The following is a 13,348-nucleotide window of genomic DNA, read 5'->3' on the forward strand; positions in this document are numbered from 1 at the left end:
CAATGGCACAGGTGGATCCACAGGGGGATGGTGGTGGAAACCACCATCTTCTCCTGCCAGTTAACAACTTCCGGCCACCACGCGCAGGTTTTTCAACCTCAATTAAAATGAAGAAACAAGGTACCAAAATGAAGCTGGGGTGATGTACATCACCCCTGTAGCCTTGGATCTTCCTAAATGTTTCTATTTAATGAGAAATCTGAGCTTGAACATCAAGGTGTGCAAACTGAAATGTCTCAAATCATGAAATTAAGACCACCATTGGCCTGCCTCTTGCTCGAGGACTTTAGAAAACAATTCAAACTAGAGAAATTCACATCATGTAGCAAGATTCAGATCAAAACAGTTAAGTGATCTACCTTTGAAGTGCAACTTTAAACAGCACGATCTCTTCAAGCTTTTGATTCCAGTTTGATCTTAAGGTAATGAGGATGCAAGGCTAAGAATTAAGACTTGAAGATCAACTAAGGATGTTGAAATTCAAGCTTGAAATTGAGAAATTAAAAATGGAAATTCCTTTGAGTGAGGTTAGGTTTTGAATTCTGCAGCCTTTCAGATCACCTTGAGGTTGAAATTTGAACAAGCAAGGCCCTCTATTTATAGTTGAGCTGAAGGCAAGGCAATGAAATGCTCGTGTGCATGAACTTTGGGTCCTCCATGCATGGGCCTGTACAGGCGCATGTGAGGCCCAAAATTGAGTGGAATTGCAAGCTGAGATCATTCTGAAGTGAAATGGACATGCACAAGGCCTGGTATTTGCTTGCACTTCAAGTTTCAATGTGAATTGCATAATTGATCATAAACATTAAGCCCTTCTAAAGTCCCATACAGAAAATCCAAACATGATGGTGTGAGTAATGGTTGGAAAGCTCTTATCATAAGGAACAAAAGCTATGTTGGGCAAAAATCCATTTGGAGTTTGTAAAATTATGAAAACTGGCTTTGAAGTTTGAGGTACAAAACATGTCTTGATTTCCTTTGAAATTTTTTACCAAAACTGATCAACTTCAAGCCCTTCTGTTTTAATGATGCAAGCCTCAAATGGAAAAACCTCTAACATCACAGTTGTAGATCTTTTCAAGGTTATAAATTTGGACTTAAATTTTGCATCATTTGAATTTTGAATGAGCAAGTTATGGGCACTTGAAGTTAGGCATTTTTCAAATTCAATGATTTTGGTTCAAAGTGACCTATCATGTTTTGTATTATCACATGTGTTTCTTTAGGATTATGAAATTTTGTCCAACATAACATTTTAAGTAGACATCTTAATATTTCTAATTCAATTTGTATCACCTAAAAATCATTAAAAAAAAAGGAAGTTAGGTCCTTGGGAAGTTGACCCAAAATTAGGGCTTTAGTCAAAATGACCTATAATGTTTTAAAATGAATGATGATCTTACAAGTTTCAAATGGATTTTTGATGAACATGAAAGTTGTTCATATGGTTCTTAAGAACATTGTTTCTCTTGGGGTCATCTTTGCTTGAGAAACACATCAAAAGTTAGGTCTCAGAGATCTTCAATTTAGTCAGATGACTTGACTGGTCAACTTCTCAAGGCCAAACTTCAAATCTTGATGAATGAATGATTGAGGATACTCACATAAGCTCATATATGCATAAAATAATGAATTATAGAACTTCCCTTGATTTAATTTGATCATAGGTTAAGGTTGCTTCATGAGCAAGGCACAATCAATGCACTATTGAATTAGGGTTTCCTTGGGAAACAATCCTTAAGCCCTTTGGGTTATCTTGATCAAATTGGAAAATTGAGATATTTGGGAGACATGTATGATTATTTGGAACTTTGTGGACCATTGTCATGCTTGCTTTCATCTTCATCTAGCCACTTCATTGAGCTTAGGAGCCTCTTAGGAGCATGGGCACACATGACCACTTGAGCTTCAAAACAAAAAGAGTTAGTGACATATTTTTGTGCTTTTGGTTAGTAAAAAAGATAAGAAAAGCAATAATATATGATTCAAGCATGCTTGGTGGTCTCAAACCAACTCACACAAGTCCCAACCCTAGGGTTTAGGAGCCACACATGCTATGATCCTTGAGGCAATGCAATGAGCAAATAATATGATGCCATGAGGGATCGTAGGGTCAAAATTAGGGTCTTACAGGGAGATATTAAAGACTGCTAGCTATTGGAATGCTTTCTTGGATATTATGGCTATCTTTATTTAATGCCTTGGTCTTCAGATGATGCTTGGATATTTCTCATTTCTTAATGCTTGTTGATTGTCAAAGTCCAAAGGAAAATAAGTTTCTACATGACTTTCTTGTCTGTTTGATTGCATCCCATTCGTCAGATCTTTTCAACTCTTAACTTTTAATTTTTGCCTAGGGTAGTCTCTTAATCTCCTCCCACTTCTTTAATTTCAAAATCTCTCCCTCTTTTCAAAAACTTTATTTGTTTGTGATTTCAAACTTATACATGTTTTAATGATTAGAAACTTTGGCCTTATGCCATTGAATTTTCAAACTTTTTCCTAAGTCAAACTCGTGAATCAACTTAACCATATTGACTTAAATTTCAAAAAGAAAAAAGAACTAACAAATACATTCAAATATTTGGCCATTTTTGTGCCTTTCTTTATTAAAGTTTTGTTAAAATCAATTCACCAACTTCTTTAAAAAATTTACCATGAACTACGGGGTTTTCATCCCTCATTTTTATGTTGCTACGTAGGCAGAAGACCAAAGGTCTTATCAAACCCAAAAATATAGTTAATGAATTATTTTCTCATCTCCCCACTCTATATTTTATCAAACATCATTTACAACAAAAACATATGCATACAAAAAGGGCTCCCTAGGAGTACCTAGGACACTTTGGGTGCTAACACCTTCCCTCTTTGTACCAAACCCCCTTACTTGTAATCTCTAGCATTTTATTAGTTTTGATTTGAAAACTTCTTATCTTTGAGTTTTGTTCATACTTTTCCATTTTCCTTTGGAAACAATAAAAGTGCGGTGGCGACTCTGGTTTTACTGACGTCAAGTTTATCCATAGCTTGATGGTCACAAATTTACCGCTACAAAAATTAAGTGGTGACTCTGCTGAGGAGTAGTCGTCAGTGGGTTTAGTCTACTTTTTATGTGTATATGTTTGTATATTTGATGTTTATTTGTATGTATTATTTGTGTGATATATTTTGTCTATTATGTTTAGTGATCTCTATGAGGTGAGATAAGTTTTAACCCGGACTTGAGTACAATTAAGATAGGAGGATGGTATAGTCATGTTCGACTCATGTGGAGTAGTACTTAACGAGTTGGCTTGAGACCCATCTACTCAGTGGAGACCCGCTTGGAATTATTGATGCCACACGAGTTAATCATGGATATGCATTACTTTTTCCGACCTGGGTGTCTGAGAAGCTGAGGACTATAGAACATTTAACCCAACTTGGCCTAGTTAGGACGTAGTGCGGAGACTGTTCAAGTGTATACTTGATAACAGTTATTACGTGATACTACACTCAGACGGGTTTCTCTTGAGAATATTATGGGTTGATGAGTCAGTCATCCTAACCTTTAATATTCGATAGATGATATCAAGACTCTGGGAAATTCTTAGAACATTATCTATAGGTTTTTATCCTTAGTACACTCCTTTGGGATGGTTCTTAACCCGACTCCATGCTCATGACTCACAACAAACCCTTTGATTCTCGGTTGATCCGATCAGTCTCATCAATATCAATGGAACTTGGGTGTTGATAAGGTGAAAGCCATAATCCACTAAAATGGGTGATTGATCTTGGTGATGACTTGATCCATCCCTTGACCTTTGTTTGTGTTTGACTTGTGTGTGATCCCTTATGTGTGATTGTTACATTCATCCATACATGCGCATCATAACATTTATCACATAAAAAGTTAAAAATTTCAAGGAAGCTAAGGTCTTGTTTGCAAACATTTTCAGACCATGGACTATGGATGAAGGAACAATAAGAAGTGCAGTTTTAGATGTCCTGATTTGAAAGAGTTAAGGAAGTTGTCATCCTTTATATTAGATCTTTTGGACTTTAAGCAATGTCATGGGAAGCTCTTGTCTGTGTTATCTACTAATGTGGTTGAAGGACTTCTGAGTGTTTTGGTTCAGTTCTATGACCCTCTTTATCGGTGGTTCACTTTTCTTGATTATCAGCTTGTGCCCACATTGGAGGAGTATGCCCATCTCTTGGGTATACCCGTATCTGACAAGGTATCTTTCAGTGGATTAGAGGAGATTCCCAAATCTCATGTCATAGCCGAAGTTCTTCATCTGAAGAAATCTGAGATTGATACTCACTTGGTGAAGACAGGAGGTATTCTTGGGTTGAGTTCTGAGTTCTTCATTGGTAGAGGTACTGTTTTTGCTCAATCTGGTAGCGTGGATGCTTTTGAAGATATCTTGGTATTGCTCATTTAAGATTTAGCTTTGTCTCCAAATATTGATGGCTTTGTTGATGTTAACGCCATTAGAATCTTCTTGATTGGGTATCCTGTTCTTACTCTGTTGGGTGACATGTATTTATTTTTGCATTTGAGGAACTCTATAGGTTGTGGGACTATTGTGTGTTGTGTTCCTCTTCTATACAAGGTGTTTACTTTTCACTTGCCTCAGACACCTGCTTTTTTGGAGAACCGACAATGTCTTTGGTGGTCTCAGAGACTTATGTCTCTCACTAATGATGATATTGTTTGGTATGATTATGCATTGGGTAATTTGGACATTATTGACAATTATGGTGAGTTATCTAACATGCCTCTCATTGGTACGTAAGGAGGAATCAACGACAACCCTGCTTTGGCCCGTCGTCAACTTGGGTTCCGCTTGAGAGATTAGCCTAATAATGTTCAGTTAGAGGGTCTATTCTATCAGGATGGTAAAGATTCCCAACATTTAAAGAGTAGAATAATATGTGCTAGGCATAATATGCATAGGAAAGAAAGATCTGAGCTTGGTCCATGAAACTGTGTAGCTTTAGAATCTTATACTATTTGGGTGAAGAAGAGAGCTTTGGAGCTGAAGATGTCGTACGCTTGTGAAAGACCTATGTCTTTGGTTGTGGTTGAGCCATCAACTCTCCCTAACCAAGATGTAGAGGATTTGGAAGACGCACTTTCCAAGATGGAGCAGGATAAAGACTTGTGGGAAAAGCGGTTCCATGCTTTGAGCCAAAAGCATGAGGAGTTGCAGCTTGATTCGAAAGACAAAGATGCACTTATTAAGATTCTAGAAGAGCGTGCAGTGAAGAGACAGAGAGAGAGACAGAGGGTTTAGTTGCCTCTAGTATGCCTCATTCTTCCGGTGCTTGGAAGGAGATTATTGATCAGCTCGTCCTCGAGAAAGCTCAGATGAAGACATCCTTTGAGTTAGAGATTCGACGCATCCGCAGGAAATATACTCCTTTGGCTAGATCTTTTGATGTAGTTGTTAGGGATCCTTAGGATGATAGTTTCCTTTTCTCTTGTATTTGGACTTTGGTTTCTGAAATTATACTCAATGTAATCCTTCCAAATTTTATGAATAAAAAGAAATTTTATAATCAATTTAATTGTTATTATTGATTATTATTGTTAATTTAAAATATTTGCAAATAAGACTTCATATGTTCCTTGAAATTAAAACCAATAAAAAAATTGCATTTCATGCATCATTTGCATAACAGGTTTCTCCCGCCAGGTGTCTTATCAGTTCTTCTTCTGTGTATCAGCCAAGCTAACTCCCCACTAAAACACTCGAGCTAATCGATTAAAAAGAATGGAGCATTTAGAGAAAGAAAATAGAGAGCTGGAGGATGAGATCGCCAGACTTATGACATTGATGGAATTTGTGATAGCTGCTCATAACCAACTGTCTCCACCTTCTACAGCTCCTCCTCCTTAGAGGACTATCATTTCAGATATTTCTTCATCATCTGTACCTGTCATTGCTAGCCAATCTTTTCCTGCTATGCCAGTTGGGTTCCCGTGGGGAATGCCACCGGACATTGTGCCTGAAGGGTACGCGCCAACTTTTGCTTCTCTGTCAGCATCTATCTCGGTCCTGTCAGTGCCTCATCTTATTGTCCGTACGCTTCCTCGTGTCGAGGAAACCATTTATCACTCTGAGCCATCTAAAGATCCAGAAGTTTATGAGAAGATGGATGAGATAAAGAATCAATTTCTTGAGCTACGCAATGAATTGAAGACCCTAAGAGGAAATGATTTATTTTGTAAGAGTTCCGCTCAGCTGTGTTTAGTTCTCAATGTCAAGAATATGCCTATAGATGGAGGGAGTTAGCTGCTCAGATTAGTCCACCTTTGGAAGAAAAAGAGATGACCAAGACTTTCTTGAAGACGCTGAGTTCATTTTATTATGAGCGTATGATCACAAGTACTCCCAATGATTTTACCGAAATGGTAAACATGGGGATGAGATTGGAAAAGGGAGTCTGTGAAGGGCGTGTGTCCAAAGACGAAGCGACAACAAGCAAGAAGTATGGGCATAGCTTCTCCAAAAAGAAGGAAGGAGAAACTAACACAGTATCAGAAGGGAGGCAGAGGAGACCTCATTAGCATCATCACCAAGTATCATCAGTGATTCCAGTTTTTTTCCAACAATTCAACCAATCAATTAGTTCTAATTCAACAACAACATCAGTAACAACGAACCAACTACAACAACTTCAATAACAATCATCAGCAAAACTTTGAGAGGAAACAGGTCTTTTTTGACCCTATTCCTATGACATATGCAGAGTTGTATCCGTCCTTCGTAATCAAGAATCTTATCCATCCAATAAATCCTCCACAAATTCCTGAGCAACTACCATGGGGGTTCAAACCTGATCTTCATTGTGCTTTTTACCAGGGAGCCCCTGGTCATAATATAGAGAACTATTATCCGCTAAAGTATGAAGTTCAGAAGCTTGTCAATAGTGGTATGGTGTCCTTTGAGGACAGAGCGCCGAACATCAATGCCAACTCGTTGCCTGCTCATGGTAACACTTCTGTAAAAATGGTGGACGGATGTCCAGGGAATTTTAGAGTATTTGATGTACCTCGTATCCATAGGTATTTGGTGGAGATCCATAAGGATTTGTGCAAGGTGAGCCATTATGAAAATGACCATGATGATTATGTAATTTGTAGTGTGAATCCTCGTGGTTGTGTAATTGTTAAAAGAGATATTCAAAGGTTGATGGATGAAAATGTTATCCAGGTACAGTAGTCAAGGTATATAGGAGATGATGTGAATGTCATCGTGCCAGTGTTCAAGACCCCTGAGCGGATAGTTATTCAATATGATAGCAGCAACAACAGTAATGTCAATAGATCGGTATCGTCGTTGGTTATACGGTTAGTGGGCTCTGTCCCCTACTCATACGATAAAGTTGTGCCATACAAGTATCATTCCACCATGATAGAGAATGGTCAAGAGGTTCCTCTTCCAGTGGCAGACTCAGTAGTAAATATTGCGGATATAGCGAAGGTGACCTATAGAGGTCATGTGTTTAGTCTGGTGTTTCCTAAGACTGTGGCAGGTATGTCTATGGGTATGAAGGCCGAGATCCCTACAGTTGATCCAGTTAGTGCTCCAATGTGTCAGTCTGGGGAATCCAACAATTTGAAGACTAATGATGATGATGAGGTGTTACTCCTAATCAAGATAAGTGAATTTAACATTGTGGAACAGCTGCTTCAAACATCGTCAAAAATCTTTGTGCTATCATTGTTGATGAATTCTGAAGCACACAAAGAAGCATTGTAAAGAGTGTTAGAACAAGCTTATGTGGAGCACGATGTTATCGTAGATCAGTTTGACCACATTGTTGCCAACATCACTTCTTGTAACAATTTGAGCTTTTGTGATGAAGAACTTCCTGAGAAAGGCATAAATCACAATTTGGCGCTACATATTTCGATGAATTGCAAGGAGGACGCTTTGTCCAATGTTTTGGTTGACACAGGTTCATCATTGAATGTGTTTCCAAAATCAACTCTATCAAGACTCTCCTATCAAGGCGCCCCGATGAGGTATAGTGGCGTAGTTGTTAAAGCATTTGACGACTCTCGTAAATCTGTCATTGGAGAAGTGGACCTTCCAGTAAATATAGGTCTGAGTGACTCCCAAATTAATTTTCAAGTGATGGATATCCACATGGCCTATAGCTGCTTGTTGGGAAGGCCATGGATTCATGAAGTTGGAGTTGTGACGTCTACTCTACACGAAAAGCTGAAATTTGTGAAGAACGGAAAGCTTGTCTTTGTTGGTGTAGAGAAGGTGTAAGACCCTAATTTTGACCCTAAGATCCCTCATGACATCTCATCATATGCATTGGCATTGGAATCATACCTTGGCATCCTCCTTACCCCTCATTTCTTGGGTTTGTATTGGGAGAGATCACCAAGCACCATTTGATTGTATCATACTTTGTATTTTATCATCTTTACTAACCAAAATACCAAAAATATGTCTATGTATGCACTAACTCTTTTGTAGGTAGAGCATGTGCTCACCCATGATCCTTCAAGCTCACATCTTGGGTTTAAGACCCTCATTGCTAAGAGCTCAATCAATAATGATCCACAATGTATCTAGGCATCATATATGGATCTCCATGAGCTTCAAATGTTATTTTGATCAAGAATTCATCAAGAGTTTGGAATTGGTTTGCAGTGGAAACCCTAGTTCATTTGGGTATCTTGTGTAACTTCTTCACCAAGCTTCTTCAACAATTGATCAAAGATTTCAAGGGATACTTCAAATTTCATCATATTATGCCTATATGATCTCCCATGAGTCCCAAAAGTCAGGATAATTTCAAGCTAGCAAGTTGGTTGGTGGTGGTTGACCAGAGGAATTCATCTGATCAAAAGTAGGGATCCCTAGACCCTATCTCCTACAATTTGTATCATATGAAAGTTATTCCAAGAGAAACATTACTCTAAATGAAACTCCAAATAACTTTCATGTTGAAGTCTAAAGCTAGTTTTTCTTGGAAAAACATTTTTTATGGGGAAAGATTATAGGTCATTTTGTCTAAACCCTAATTTGGAGGTCAACTTCCCAAGGCCATAACTTGCTAAATATTCATGAGATGAAAGATTTACATGTTTCACAATCAAATTAAATTTGTTTACTGCAACATTGATGTTTAGAGGAAGAGGTAATACAACTTTTATGAGCATGTGATATGAGGATACATTACAGGTCATTTTGGACCAATACCATTAAACAGGTGATTTTCCTCAACTTCAAAAATGCATAAATCCTTCATACAAAATCCAAATGGGGTCCAACTGGTGACCATTTTGAAGGACTTTTAAAGAGTTACAACTTCTATGAAGGAACGTTTGTCATTTGAGGCTCACACAAAAAGTTGGCCAAGGTGGAATAAGTGAACATATGGTTTAACACTTAGAATTTTTTTTGATATGTTGAAATTTCCAAACTTCCACCTTAAAATTCATCATGTTACAAGCTTCAAATTAAAACATGTTCAACATGAAAGTTGTTCCTCTTGATCTAACCTTTCCAAAAAGTCTAATTTCATCCATTTTGGACAAGATTTGAATGGGCTGCACATGGCTTGAACATTGCATCATCATTTGGCAAAGATCAAACTTCAAACTTCCATATACATTTGCCTTGCATTCTAAGTTGATTTCAGACTTACTCATACTCAATTATAGACCAAAATGAATGATCTCATGGGCCTGTACACGCCCATGCACCCATGCATCACTCATTGGCAATTTTGGAAACTCATTTGTAAGGTGTAAATAACACTTGATTCAACTCTAAATAGGGGGCCCTATGCTCAGAATTGACGACTCATTCGCGCCAGATTTGATCCCAAACACCAAACCCTTCCATTTGAGAGGATAATCCTGAGAGTTTCCTTTGAAAATTAAGTTTGAATCTCACCGTTTTGAGATTCAAAACTCTAGGGATCCAAGACCTTTTGTGCATTCTAATTTACTTCTACAAGCATCCTAAGTAAAATCAAGCATGAGCCATAGCAAGAACATGTGAATCCAAACCTTCATTGAAGGTATTTTCTAGAAAATTTCATCTCTTCAATTCTCACTCAATTATCCATAATTCTCTTGGATCTTTGGTTGTTTAAAGTCCTACCAATGTAGGCAACAAGATTGAGTTACTTTGACATCAAATCAAAGCAACTCAGTTCATGCACTTCAAATTTCAACTCCTTGTATCTCTCAATATACTTGGAGTTAGGATAAATTGAGGCCAGATTCGTGCTCAGTGTCATTTTTACTTTAAAATCATGTCCTCCTTTTTTATTTTAGTGATGGTTATGCTTGGACCAATCCGACGAAGCTCGTCTGAGAAGGAGACCAGAGATTTGCTCCGGTGGTGAGTTGGCAAGGTCTATAGCCACATGATCTATTTGATTTGTTTTAATCACGAGTGTTGGTTTTAATTACCAAGTTTGTGGCGCGCTGACTAGAGTCCACAATGGATTGCGCGCCTGTGACCACTTGATATGCCACGTCAATTAATGAGGGAGATCAAATGGTCCACGTTTTTCTTGATTATTTGATTTTCATTTTATTTGTGCTATTTTCATTAATTCATATTAATTTTAATATTGATCCGAAAAAATATGAGAGTTTCACCAAAAAAAATTTAATAAATTCCTCTTTCATTTTCTGAATTAAAATTATTTTTTGGATCCTTATTAATATTTTTCATGATTTAATTTATTTTGTGAATATTTTTAATTGTTTAAAAATAGTTTCAAGTTTCTAAAAATTATGAAAAAAATTCTCCAAGGTCCTTTGACATTGTTTGACCTGTGATAAATCCCATGGCTATTTCTTTGGTGCTTTGATGAGGTTTTAGGAAATTGACCAACCATAATTTAATTTAATGCATATTTTAATTGTTTTTAATTGATTAAATGAAAAATAAATTGTGTTGAGCTTCTATTATTGATTTGTTGAGTTTGACTTGTGTTGTTGGGCCTTGGTCAAGGTTGATTTGAATTTGTTGAGTTAAGATCATTGTATTTAGGGGATTGATGAAATGTACATTTCATCTCCCAAAATGAATGAATGATCTTAATTTGGTAAAAGTCCTCCTTTGACCAATTTGTGTTGATTCCATTCCCCCTCCATTTTTATCTCATTCCCCTTATTTATTCATTCATGTCATGGACATATGATATCTCTATATCCTAAGGCTAGTTGATTGCAAAATCAACATGAGTATGGATAAGATTAGGTCCACCATTTTTCATATTCTTTTTGTGTGTGGTATATTTCATGAGCATGGTCCATTATGCTCTGTCTCTAACATACATTAATATAAAAATTCTATTGCCCGGCTCAAATAGTTGTGACTTCTACATAAGTCCAATTACGATTGCTTAACATAACGCTAAATTTTGACACAAAAGGCATAGCATTCTAGTAAGTGAGATTGTAAGTCTCCCCTCTTTCATGGTATTGTGTGGAAACTTGGCCTTTTTCCTTCCTTTGGGAGATGTCTTGGTTCAAAGATCCATGCTTATGAATAATGGGTTGAGTGTTCTCCAAAGAATGACTTAAACAATACAAATAAAAAGCAATACTAACTTCTAATCAACTAACAACTAACATTTAATTTCAAGCCATTTACTTTTATGCACTTTAATTTCAAGCTTTATTCATTTGCCATTATTCATACCATTCAATTTATTTACTTTAATACCATTTTCACTTTGCCCACTTGGGCCATAATTTGTGATATATTGTGTTTGTATATACTTGTTTGTTTGTGTGGTCTTTTGAACTTAATGTACATAATAAAAACAAAAACCCTAAAAGACATTTGTGTGGACTGTTGGATTTGATCTTAGACAATGGAATTAGAATTAGGCAACACTCCCTATGCAAAAGGACTTGGCCAATTCCAACTTTCATGAAACCAAGTGCCTGTGAAGTGAACATTCATCAGATACAATATTGAAAATCCATTTGAGTTCATCTGCAACATGATCATATTGAAGCTGTTATTTTGAACCTGTTTAATGCCTACTTTTGGAAGTCATCTGATGCATGGGAAATTTTGAAGAAGATCATGGAGTTGCTAAGCTTGGATATGACTATCTTTATTTGATGCCTTGCTCTTCATCTTGTTGTTTGTGTATTGATATTGCTTGATTCTAAAGTCCAATGGAAATTTGGGTTTCTATATGACATTCTTGTCTATTGGATTGTAGCCCATCGGTAAGATCTTTTCAACTCTTAACTTTTAAATGTGTGCTTAGGATTAGTCTCTTCATCTCCTCCCCACTTATTTAATTTCAAATCTCTCCCTCCTTTCAAAATCTTCTTTGCTTGTGTTTTTCTAAACTTAGACCATATTGCAAAATTAGAAACTTTGGCCTTATGCCATTGCATTTTTTAAACTCTTTTCTTAATCAAACTTGTAAATAAACTTAACTATACTTGACTTAAAATTTCAAAAGCCAAAAAGAACTAACATTCATTCAAAACTTTTAGGCCTTTTGTGCCTTTGTTAAAACTTAATTTTTTTGTTAAAAGTAATACATCCACTTTGAAATTGATACCACAAAGTATGAGGTTTTGATCCCCCATTCTTATGTTGGTACGTAGGCACAAGTCCGAAGGCCTTGTCAAACACAAAAATATAATTAATGAATTCTTTTCTCATCCCTCCACTCTATTTATTGCAAACATCATTTTATACAAAAACACCTATGCACACAAGAAAGGGCTCCCTAGGAGTACCTAGGACACTTTGGGTGCTATCACCTTCCCTCTATGTAACCAACCCCCTTACCTATAATATTTAACATTTTATTAGTTTTGATTTAAAAACTTCTTATCTTTTGGGTTTTGTTTGTACTTTTCCCTTTCCCCTTGGAAATAATAAAAGCACGGTGGGGACTCTGGTTTAATTGACGTCTAGCTTATCCATAGCTTGATGGTCATGAATTTACCGCTACAGAAGGCATTATTGGTGAGCCATTTATCATCTTTTACTTATGTTGATGCTAAGGGGGAAGTTGGAATTCCATTCCAAGCTTTGTCCATTCTTTAAAATACGCACAATAGGCTATTCAGACTGGAAATATTGATAAGTGGGCCCGTGTTGTGGAACTCATTGAGAATAAGAACATAGAAGGATTGGGATTTCAACAAGGGTCATTCAACGCCAATGTCAAGGTTATGTAATCCGTTTTCCATAGTGGAGGGTTCATTCATCAGGATGATCAACACTCAGTTGCCATTATTGAAGACAGTGATGAAGACGAAGCTTGCGCCGACTTTGTGACACATGGCCAGACTTGCAACAATTGGGTTATTGTTGATGTTCCTGCTATT

The sequence above is a fragment of the Lathyrus oleraceus genome, chromosome 2 (genome assembly GCF_024323335.1).
Source record: "Lathyrus oleraceus cultivar Zhongwan6 chromosome 2, CAAS_Psat_ZW6_1.0, whole genome shotgun sequence".
NCBI classification, from domain to species: domain Eukaryota; kingdom Viridiplantae; phylum Streptophyta; class Magnoliopsida; order Fabales; family Fabaceae; genus Lathyrus; species Lathyrus oleraceus.